We start from the raw sequence: 12,455 nt of genomic DNA on the forward strand, positions 1-12,455 counted from the left end.
TGAGTGGCAGTGATGAACCACTGTATTGAGTACTGTTATTGGAGGTTGCACAGTTGCTTAATAGGCTCAGTGCCAATGCCAGGCAGCCCTTATCCATCTTCTATACCACCTCAGTATTCTAGTCAACTGACACCAACAGCACCATTTCAGAATGTTGGCTCTACTATCTGCCCTTAGAATTTTCATCCTTGCAAGCTAAAGTACTGCCAAACTGTTTTACAGATTATGAACATGGGCTGTAAAAGCCACAAAGCAGATTAATTGCATCTCTGCGTCAAGGAGCAAATCTCATTGTGCGTGGATTCCAGTCACCTACAGCTGAGCATTGTCGTAAAGCGATAATGTCTAGAGTGTAAAGGCCGCACTACATTTGGCCAAAGTAACTCATTCTCCACGAATGATTCACCTGAATCATAAATTTGATCATGCAATTTTTTTTTTTAAAGAAATATGCCTTCTTGAAGATGATGTTGTTCGTGGCCAGAATGGGCAGTTGAACCATTCTTACATGACAAAGAACACCTTCTAAGCTTTGAAAAACAGGATGGTCTTTCTGAGCGTCCCCTGATTTTGACATTGCAATAGAGTTCAACATTGCATGCAGTGAATATAAAAAAGTTCACACCCCTGTTAAACTACAAGGTTTTTATCATGTAAAAAAATCACTCTAAGAAGAATCATTTCAGAACTTTTTCAAACTTTATGGACTCCTATAGTAAATATAATTCAGTTTTAAAATAAACTGAAATCTTTTGGAATAAAAAAAGAAAAGAACTAAAATAATGTGGTTGCATGAATATGCACACGCTTAACTTAATACCTTATTGAAGTACCCTTTGAGTTTATGACAGCATGGCACATCTAGAATTGGTGATCTTTGCTCACTTGTTCTTGCAGTAGTGCTCCATATCTGACAGAATATGAGGGCACCACCTGTGCATTTCTCTCTTCAGGTCTACCCCAGATATTCATTTGGATTCAGATTTGTGCTCTGACTCGGCCATTCAAAAACTTTGATCTTCTGGCAAAGCCATTCTTTTGTCGATTTGAAGGTATGCTTAGGGTCATTATCATGAAGAAAGGTGAAATTCATCTTCAGCTTTTTAGCAGAGGCAATACATCTGAGTGTCCGCCTCCAATAGGTGTACATGCCTGAGAATGATGCATGACAGAGCACACGTTCACTCTGAGGGCACCATGACAGTCTATGGCCCCTTCAGCGCATACGCCAGAATCCGGATTTTTGAGGGGGTTTGGATATCAGCGAGACCAACAAACGGGTGCCAAAATGCAGTGTGAAAGCACCCTCGGGTCTAGTAGACTACATCTGGTTGTCAGTCTACAGTAAGAATGCATGACTGAAAATGATGCACGACTGAGCACACGCTCAATCTGTTGGAACCATTATAACCTATGGCCCTGTCGGCGCATACACCCAAATCCTGTTTTGCTAGGGGTTCAGACATAAGATGAAAAAACAAAGTTTGAAAGCACCCTGAGGTTATGTGCCCACGATCCGAAATGAGCAGCTGAATTTTATTGAACGCAGGTAAATCAGCATGTGTTCATTGAACCATGTGGATTTACCATGTTCAATACATTCTATTGATGTAATTTCTGTTGCAGAGACTAGTGTCTCCACAAGAGAAATTGACATGCTGCGGTCCTGAAAGACGCGCTGCATGTCAGTTTCTGTAGGTGATCCGCAGGCGCACATACACACATGGTGGACATGGAATTTCTAGAAATCTCATCCACTATGCTGTAATATCTAGCCACAGCGTTAAAAGTGAATTCCTGAACGTGGAAATGTACCCTTACTCTACTTCTGTTAATTTGTTGGTGCATATCTCACAATGCCTCAGCATTTGGTTCAGAAAACATTCTAAGATTTACTAACAGCTCTTATGGAGATTAAATCCATAGTGAATTTTAATAATTGCACCGTAAATGTGTGAAGCAAACAATGTTTTGAGCGTAACTACACATTTCTTCAGACCGAAAGGAAACATGCATAAATATTATCCAGTAAAAAGTAATAATACACAGTAAAAATAATACACAGGGGCTAATTCTTCAAAACGATTGCAACAGAGATCTGATACAAAACTATTTGATATTGAAATAGTTTTTTTGCTTTTTCACGCTAACTCCATCAACTTTTTGAAAAGCAGGTGGAACTTTACAGAGAGGACAAAGCCTATTATGCCTGAAACGCAACATAATTTACACCACAGACATGGCGTTTAGACTGTAATTTACCCCACTTAATGACTGAAGTACATTTCAGGAGCATGATAACTGAAAGGAGGAATCAAAATAATTAAGAGGCACATGGTCTAAAAGAATTTGGTGCATCTTACTCCAGGACAACTTTGATAAAGACTGGTGTGTAAAATGCCATACTTGATGTATTGGCCCCTTATTATCTTACAATACACACAAACATACCATATCATATAGAGGTGAGCAGAGCTCTTGAAATTCAACTTCACTCTAAAGAATAGAGAACCCCGCTGACCATAAGAGTTTACACTCCACAGGTAAGAGAAACTTATCCAGTGACTCTGGAGATGGAAAATGACTCTGCTGTACAAACTACAGGTATGTGCTGCTGGGAACTGCTGATCAGTGATGGCCCAGGTACTTATCACCACTGTATAAGGCTTGATCAGTAAATCAGTAAAATGTCATAGCTGCAGGGAATTATGGGGAGGCCCATGTGCAACGCAAAATGACATTAGCCCTCTCTCTGATGCTTGAACAGTGTGGGAAATAGTGATAGGCAAGGATTTGGTAAATCCAATGTCAAAATGTTTGAATTTGAGTTAAACTCTGAATTTCATGAAATTCGACTAAAAATCAATCCTCTGCGAATTGATTTGCTCATCTTTAATATCATATAAAAAATATCATATGAAGATGGTGTACTAAACTGTAAAAATAATTATACTTAAATAACACAATGGATCTTGATAAATGAAGCAATTCAAGTTGAAAGTCTTTACTGTTATAAATTGTATAATTTATTGAGTACAAATGCCCAGATGGCATTCATCCATGGATATTGAGGGAATTAAGCTCATTAATTTACAGACCGCTGTATCTCATATTCTTAGACTCTCTTGTAACGGGTGGTGCCACAGGATTGGAGGATGGCTGATGTCGTACTTAAGAAAGGTAAGAAGGAGGATCCAGGCAACTACCGTCCGGTAAGCCTGACATCGGTAGTTTGCTAAGTTTTTGAGGGCATCATAAGAGATGACCTGCAGAAATGTATTGCAGAGAATAATATAATAACAAGCAAATCTGGATGTTGGTAATGTGGCTAATGTGATTTATCTGGACTTTTCAAAGGCATTTGATAATGTATCACATAACAGCCTTATACTGAAGCTAAATTAGCAAGGACTTGGGAAACTACAGTATATGCAGATGGTAAGGAATTGGCTAAATGATAGGAAAAAATAGTCGTCATAAATGGCACCTTCTCTAAATAGGATATAGTCAGTAGTGGGGACTGTAGAGATCTGTGCTAGGACCGATCCTTTTAACCTCTTTATTAATGACCTAGTGGATTGGATTGAGAATAAAGTGTCAGTCTTTACTGATGACACCAAACTATGCAGGATATCATCATAAAATCAGACCTTGACATTACAATATTGCAAAGCGATTTGGATAAGACGTCTGAATTGGCAAACACTTGGCAAATGAGATTTAATGTTAATAAATGCTGTAGTGCATCGGTAGCAACGTAAGCAGTGATGAGGCAGTGACCCAGCAAAGTTCAAAGCAAAACATCTCTTTAATGTTCAACTCAAAAAAACACAGCACACGATAGCCTCCAGTTCGCAGCTGGGCACAAGACAGTCCACCTCCGGTTCGCAGCCGGGTACATATCCTCTGGATTACAGTCACTAAACATGCCAGTCCACCTCTGACCAGTTGCCATGGACCAATGGACCAGCATGTTAATGTTCTACTCACAGCATCACACAGTACAAGATATCCTTCAGTTCACAGCTGGGAACCATATCCTCCAGTTTACAGCCAATAAACACGACAGTCCACCTCTGACCGGTGGAACCAGGAGAGGGAGGGGGAAAACTATCTATGCTGGGGGGTAGGGGCTGGCTACCGACCACCATAAAACCTGCCTGAAGTTGCCACAGAGGTAAGACTATCTTTCAGTATGGAAGGCAATCCATGTCCTGCGTCTGCAGAGCCCAGCGCTTCCCCTGCCTCAGTAAGTGTATGCAGGGATGGGGTCCTCAGGTAGATAATTTAGGGGGTACTTCTTGTCTGACACCTCTCTCCCTCTCATTCCAGGGAGACACATCTACCCCCAAAGCCACTATTAGGAAAAAGTGCACCATCTGTAATATAAAGCTACCCTCACTATGGGATAAAAAGCTCTGCCAGTCATGTATTGACAAAATAGTCAGAGCAGAGCAACCATCCCTTTTGGAAGAAATCCGCTAGCTAGTCAAGCAGGAGATGCAGTCTTCCCTGAGGGCTTTTACCCCTCCACCCCCACCACCACCTTCTCCAGGGAAAAAAAGGAAAATACAGGTTGAGGACTCTGAGTCTGAATCAGACCTATCCTATGCATCGTCCTCTAGTAGACGGGAAGAACCCATATCACCCAAGGCCTCTGAAACCAGAACCAGATGTTTGGTGGGTTAAAAATGGGAAAACGTGTAGGGTTCCCGGTGCATGCTAATATACTTGACATGATTTCTCAAGAGTGGGAGCTGCCGGAAAAACGCTTCAGCACCCCCTCAGAGATGAAACACAGATTCCCCATAGAAGATGATTCTGTCAGATGGGACATTCCCAAAGTCGACGTACAGGTGGCAAGGGTTGCGAAAAGAACCGCACTCCCAGTTGAAGATTCTTCGCAATTGAAGGATCCAATGGACAGGAAAATAGAAAGTCCTGGGAGACATCTACGGTTGCCTTAAAGACTAACATTGCTTCCACCTGTGTAGCTAGAGTTCTCTCCCACTGGTTAGAGGAACTTGAAACTCATATATCCCAGGGTACCTTTAGGGGTGAATTGCTGGATTCCCTGCCTAGCCTTCTCAGGACTACTGGGTTTTTAGCGGACATCTCTATGGAATCCATCAGAGTTGCCGCCAGGTCACTTGTGCAATCCATCTCGGCTAGGAGAGCCCTCTGGCTCAAGATATGGTCTGGTGACATCACCCCATAGCCAAGTTATGTGCCATACCCTTTAAAGGAGAATATGTCTTTGGGCCCTCCTTAGATGAGTTCCTAGAAAAGGCCATAGATAAGAAAAAAGCCCTCCCGGAACAAAAACCCTCTAAGAAACTTTTTTTTGTCGTGCCTCACAGCCTCAAACCTCCTAGAGGGGTAAGGACAAGACCGGGAGGTGGAGCTATGCAAAAGGTGGAGGAAGGAATATTCTCATCACCCAACAACAGCAGTCCCAACAAGAGAAACGGTGACTTCGACCTGGTGGGGGGAGACTCTCAAAATATGTACATCACTGGTGAAATATCACCAATTGCCACTGGGTCCTCAATATCATCAAGGAGGGCCTATTAATAGAGTTAATTTCCTTCCCTCTATGGGGTCTGAAAGTCACCTCCCATCCAACCCCAAGAGATCAAACAGCGGTGCTAGTAGGTTTCAGAGACCTGGCAAGATCAAACGTGATCTCCCAAGTTCCAGAGTTGGAATGGGGTCTGGGCATTACTCTCGACTGTTTCTGGTAGCCAAACCCTCAGGCGAGGCCTGTATCATTATAAATCTGAAGGGACTGAATCAACATGTAAGATACCACAGATTCAAGATGGAAACCGTAAGATCAGCCATTCCTTTGATCGGCCCTCACTTCTTTATGTTGACCATCGACTTAAAAGACGCCTACTTCCAATCCACCCGAGACACAGAAAATATCTCAGGTTTGTGGTACAGGGAGGTCGGCAGGTGGAACATTATCAGTTCAACGTCCTTCCACTTGGCATGTTTATAGGATGAAAATGATGAAATGGTAAGAAAGGATGTTGAGAATGCCGAACTTTTAAATTCCTATTTTGCATCTGTTTTCTCTCAGAAAGGAAATGTAACATCAACTGATCTTCTCTGTCCTATTAAAGGAGTAGAAGAATCCAGGATATCAATAAACAGGAAGATAGTGAGGAAACACTTGGATAGCATAAATGAATTCAAGTCTCCATGTCCAGATGAATTACACTGCAGAGTACTGAAGGAGATAGCAGAAGAAATGTTTGAACCACTCTCCATAATCTTTGAAAATTCTTGGAGAACAGGAGAAGTCCCAGAAGACTGGAGAAGAGCAAATGTCATTCCTATCTTCAAAAAGGGGAAGAAAGTGAACCCAGGGAACTATAGGCCGGTAAGTCTGACTTCCATACCAGGAAAGATCTTTGAACAAATTATTAAACAGCATGTAGTAAAGTACCTGGATAAGAATGACGTGATTAACCAGAGTCAGCATGGGTTTGTAACTAATAAGTCATGTCAGACTAACTTGTTTTCCGTCTATGACAGAATCACTGACTGGGTGGATCAGGGAAATGCTGTAGATATAGTATATCTTGACTTCAACAAAGCATTTGACAAAGTATCTCACACCATCCTTAATTAAAAAATGACTAAGTATGGAATGAACAAGGCAACTGTCAGGTGGATTCATAACTGGCTTAGTGATCGGACCCAAAGAGTGGTCGTAAATGGCTGCACATCCAGTTGGAAGAATGTCTTAAGTGGGGTACCACAGGGTTCTGTCCTGGGCCCTGTATTGTTCAACATCTTTATCAATGATTTAGATGAAGAAATTGAGGGTACATTAATTAAATTTGCTGATGACACAAAGCTAGGAGGGATAGCTAATACTAGAGAAGAGAGAGAGGATTCAAAAAGATATAAATAAACTGGAGCAGTGGGCAGCAACTAACAGAATGGTTTTTAACATGGAAAAATGCAAAGTACTGCATCTGGGCAATAAAAAAGAAAAAAGCATTTACAAAATGGGAGGCAGGCGTCTCAGGCGTGATGCGGGCAGGTGACATGTAGTGTTATGCCCTCCAGTTCTGCTCCATGTCATAGAGTCTATGAAAGCCTCGGGCTCCCGGTACCTGGATTATTGCACTTCAGCTCCGAGGGTGCCCTGCCACAGTTCCTCTCTGAGCTCTGTCTCTCTCTCTTGTGCTCCTTCCCTTCCGGCTGCTCCACATGCAACCCAACAGGTTACTCCTTCCCAGAGGCTGCAGCTCCCTCGTGGCTGCCCGGCCTCTCTGTCTGCTCTCAGTTCCAGACTTCCTTCTTCTATCTCTCCCTCCTGGAGACTAACCAGCTCCTCCTCCAGGTCAGGATCTTTATCCAGGGAAGCTCCCCTGAATCTGGGTCTTGAGCTCCCCCTCCTGGCCTGGATTCAGAATGTGTTGCGTGTGTGCCTTACCTGGTGAAGAGTACTCCTTTGCCTCTAAGCATGACATCACCTTCCCTGAAGGAAAAGCAACATCACTGCAGCAACCGGTAACCTGGGGTGCTGCATCAACATCTCACAGATCATTAATCTGAGACCCTGTATCACAATACCTTGTTCAAGACAATGCTACTTGTTTGCACCAAATAAACAAGTCACAAGCCTCTGTTGCCCCCTCCTTACCTACATCTGCCCTCCAAAATATACAGTACCTTGCGAAAGTATTTGGCCCCCTGGGACTTTTCAACCTTTTCCCACATATCATGCTTCAAACATAAAGATACCAAACGTAAATTTTTGGTGAAGAATCAACAAAAAGTGGAACACAATTGTGAAGTTGAACAAAACTTATTGGTTATCTTAATTTTTTCTGGAAATTAAAAAACTGAAAAGTGGGGTGTGCAATATTATTCGGCCCCAATGGGATTTAGATCCGGACTTATTTCTGGCCACTTCAGAACTCTCCAGAATTTTGTTTCCATCCATTTCTGGGTGCTTCCTGAAGTATGTATCCATGACCTCAATTTTTATTAATAAATACGTCTAAAATATAACAATATGTGAATAAACACCAACACCAATAAACTAAAATACAGAGGCACCCCAGGGAGGTGCTTGACCCTGTATATCCTATCTCGCCCTGCCTGACAGCGGGGGTTGGCACCCTATAACCTGCGCTTTGGCGGCTCTCCCTTTCTGCCCTATTACACCCAACAAATGGCAGGGGAGTGAACAAAGATACTTAAAGGGTGCATAGGATAGTTAAGGAGAAGTATGTGCTGCTTGTCTTCCAAATGGTACAGTTGGTTTAGAAAAAGATTGTAACCTGACTAGTACTGTAGCTAACTAAGATATTGTGCTGACCTAGATAATGCTGCATCCAGGGTGTTAAACAGATATCTTCTTGTATGGATACATTAATATCTGGCTGTACTATTACTAATACTTTAGGCAGAAATCTATATGTAATATATCTATAGATAGACGAGACAGAATGGAAGATAGTAGTAGACTTAACTTATCCACTGAGGTTCATCAGGAGTATATGAATAAATCACTGCCAGCGATGCTTGGCATTGTTGCAATGCTTAGATAGACCATGTCCGGTGATACTTAGCTTTTTGCAGTCTTAGTAGAGCAGGCTTGGTGGCCGAACCTTCAGAGTCAATCCTCCCTTGTTAGTGATGCATGATGCATCCTGATGAACCTCAGTGGAGGAGAAACGCGTTGAGTGTTGTTTTTTTGTTGCACTATTGTGGCATGCAGTGTACATTCATCCTGGAGTTTATTGCATTATCTGGGGATGGGTATGTGTTGCTTTTTTCTGACCTACTAAGGTCATTTTGATATGGTTGTATCTATTCCCATTGGGTTATTGTTGTAGGATACAACATTAATTGCTGCTATTATATGGATATGGTATTATGTTCTTGCACAGGTCATCAATTATATAGGATACTGATATCTGTATTTATAAGGGGGTGTGTATAGAATATATTTGGTCCAGTCCACCCCTATTTTTTCATCTTGGCTTATACTTGAGGACTATTTATCACCAGTAGGACTAAGATAAGTTAAGTCTACTACTATCTTCCATTCTGTCTCGTCTATCTATAGATATATTACATATAGATTTCTGCCTAAAGTATTAGTAATAGTACAGCCAGATATTAATGTATCCATACAAGAAGATATCTGTTTAAAACCCTGGATGCAGCATTATCTAGGTCAGCAGCAATATCTTAGTTAGCTACAGTACTAGTCAGGCTACAATCTTTTTCTAAACCAACTGTACCATTTGGAAGACAAGCAGCACATACTTCTCCTTAACTATCCTATGCACCCTTTAAGTATCTTTGTTCACTCCCCTGCCATTTGTTGGGTGTAATAGGGCAGAAAGGGAGAGCCGCCGACGAGCGGGGGTGCCAAAGCGCAGGTTATAGGGTGCCAACCTCCGCTGTCAGGCAGGGCGAGATAGGATATACAGGGACAGGCACCTCCCTGGGGTGCCTCTGTATTTTAGTTTATTGGTGTTGGTGTTTATTCACATATTGTTATATTTTAGACGCATTTATTAATAAAAATTGAAGTTTTATGCTACACTTTAGAGTCTAGTAGTGATTACAAGATAAGATACTCTAATTATTTATCTCCATACTGTGAAAGTCCCCATGTATCTGTAAGAGGGTGGTGCTGTTATGGATAATAAGAAACACGCTGTCAATTTAAGAGGCTGCATCCCCTTGTCTTATGTGATGGTATGTTCTGCTGTTCTCCCCTACTCTTGTTGTTGCTATGGACTGGTCGGGGCTGTGTGGAGGAGGTGGAGCTGAGCAACGAGAGAGAAGAAGTTTCGAGAGGGAACTGAGTGAACTGTGAGCTGTTCTGTCTGCAAGGAAGAGTCGTTGGTTGCAAGAAAGATTACACAGCTTGAGACAAACTGCGATTGTTAAATAGACTTTCCCGGTTGCAGCGAAGGGTGGCTGCTCTGTGCTGGTTTGTGGAGCCACGAAGATACGGAGAAGGGGACTTACGGTTTCCAGGAGCAAAGAGAAGGCCACGCTTTACAGAGCCGACAGGAATCCGTGCGCACCACCGTTCTGGACTTTGGGGGCCCCCTGGGACTGGACCTGTGTCCCCAACATCACCGTGAGTCTGTTCCTGTCTGGTGCACCAGTTAGGGCCTAGTGCAGGCTTCAGTAGTTATAACACGGTAGCCATGTGGCCTGTGTAGTAAAGGCCAGGGAGATTATATGCAGAGTAGCAACGATATATGTTTTTATTGTGTAAAGTTGCTTGTGAGATAGATTCTGAGTTTTGCAATTGCTTAAGCACTGTGCTATTTTACAGACAAATTGACTCATGTGCATTACCTTTTGTTATTGTAAACCCCTGTTTGCACCTTCCTTGTCCTTTCCATTTTCTGTCTCCCAATAAATCTATCCCTTGTGGTTTGCACCTCATCTTGTGTACAGTAGTCTTCCTGCACCGTGGTGGTCCCCCGGCCATCGCTTCATATCCATGACCCAGGACACAAACCCAGATACCTGACACTGGGCACTATATTGCAACCTAAAATGTTTTGGTAATCTTCAGATTTCATAATGCTTTGCACACAGTCAAGGCACTTGGTGCCAAAGGCATCAAAACAACCCCAAAACATCTTTGAACCTCCATCATATTTGACTCTAAGTACAGTGTACTTTTCTCATTCCATTTTCGGTAAACAGTAGAATGATGTGCTTTTTCCACAAAATGTTTTTTTCAGACAGTTCTCTGTCAGCAAAGATCTTCCTGCTTTTCCCTGACATAGCGTTTTGTTTAATTCAAATGTGGATGGATCGTTCGCACTGACACTTATGCACCCTGAGACTGCAGGACAGCTTTCATTTCTTTGGAACTTGACTGGAGCTGCTTATGTACCATCTGTACTGGCCTGACTTGCAACCTTTCATAAAATTTTCTCTGCCATCCACAATCAGGGAGATTAGCTACAGTGCCATAGGTTGTAAACTTCTGAATTATGTTGCGCACCGTGGGCAAAGGAACATCAAGGTCACTGGAGATGGACTTGTAACCTTGAGCTTGTTGATAATGTTCAACAATTTTGGTTCTCAATTCCTCAGACAGTTCTCTTCTACTCTTTCTGTTCTTCATGCTTAGTGTGGCACACACAGAGACACAATGCAGAGACTGAGTGATCTTCTTCCCTTTTTATCTGGTTTCAGGTGTGATTTTCATATTGCCCACACCTGTTATTTGCCACAGGTGAGTTTGAATGAGCATCACATACTTTAAACAAAGTTGTTTACCAACAATTTTAGAAAGGTCCCAACAATTTTATCTCCCATTTTTGGGGTTTTGTGTGAAATTATGTCCAGTTTGCTTTTTTCAGTTTTTTTATGTTGTTCCAATACACACAAAGGAAATAAACATGTATAACAAAACACGTGTAATTGCAAATTTTTTTGAGAGAAATACTTCATTTTCAGGAGCAAATACAAAAGTGCCAACACTTTCAGTCATGACTGTATTGTAGGGATGCACTCACTCTGGTAGGCATTAGGCCTTAGGTAGTGTTCACACAGGCAATGCAGTTTTGGTCAAAATACGTGCAGTTTTTTATTGTTTTCCACAGGTTGCACACCACCAAAACAACAAAATAAAAAGCATAAATCCCTAACTAAACAGTATTAATAAACAAAAACCCAGTCACATAATTGTGACAAGGAACATCACTCAGATGTAACTGTTCATAAATAAAGAAACCACTCCAAAACAACATGAAGAAAAGGAGAAAATGGAGTTTGTATGTTTCGAGCAATTTAGAAAATTTTATTGATTCTCAAACATTTTTAAAAAGATTTCACATGGAGGTACAAAAAGACAGACAAAAAGTAACACCCATTCTTCACAAGAGATCAGTGTCATATTAATCTTTACAAGAGTAAATAGTGGGAGAGGAATTGCTCCCCAGGTCCAAATCCCAGAAAGTGTCTACATACAATAAATGTCTTCCAAAAGGTAAAGGGTAGATACTCAATATCTCATATATGGTGGACGCATCTTAGTCATTGCTCAGAGGTGCACAAAGAAAACCTTTCCAATATATGATTTAAATAAACAAAGTCAATACATTAATGAAGGAAAGCATCTCACACTTACAGAGAGGAGGATCAGGTAGTCACAAAAATGTACAGTATATTATTAACTTCGAACTAACTAACCAGTAAGACCCTGACTACCTGCTATCATCCATAGCATCCACTTTCAATTTGGTGCACAGAGGCTGTGCAGATTCTTCCCAAAGAGATTCTGGCTTGTTTCTCTCTTCACCTTCAAGACACATCCAGTCTGCTCAGCCTCCCCCTGACTAAGGGCTCGCTCACACTGCCATATAGCAATGTTCTATTGGATAGCACTTGGACCACTGTCATGCTATGGGGCAGTGCAGATCTGCGATAATTTTTTCATG

The sequence above is a fragment of the Ranitomeya variabilis genome, chromosome 6 (assembly GCF_051348905.1).
Source record: "Ranitomeya variabilis isolate aRanVar5 chromosome 6, aRanVar5.hap1, whole genome shotgun sequence".
NCBI lineage: Eukaryota > Metazoa > Chordata > Amphibia > Anura > Dendrobatidae > Ranitomeya > Ranitomeya variabilis.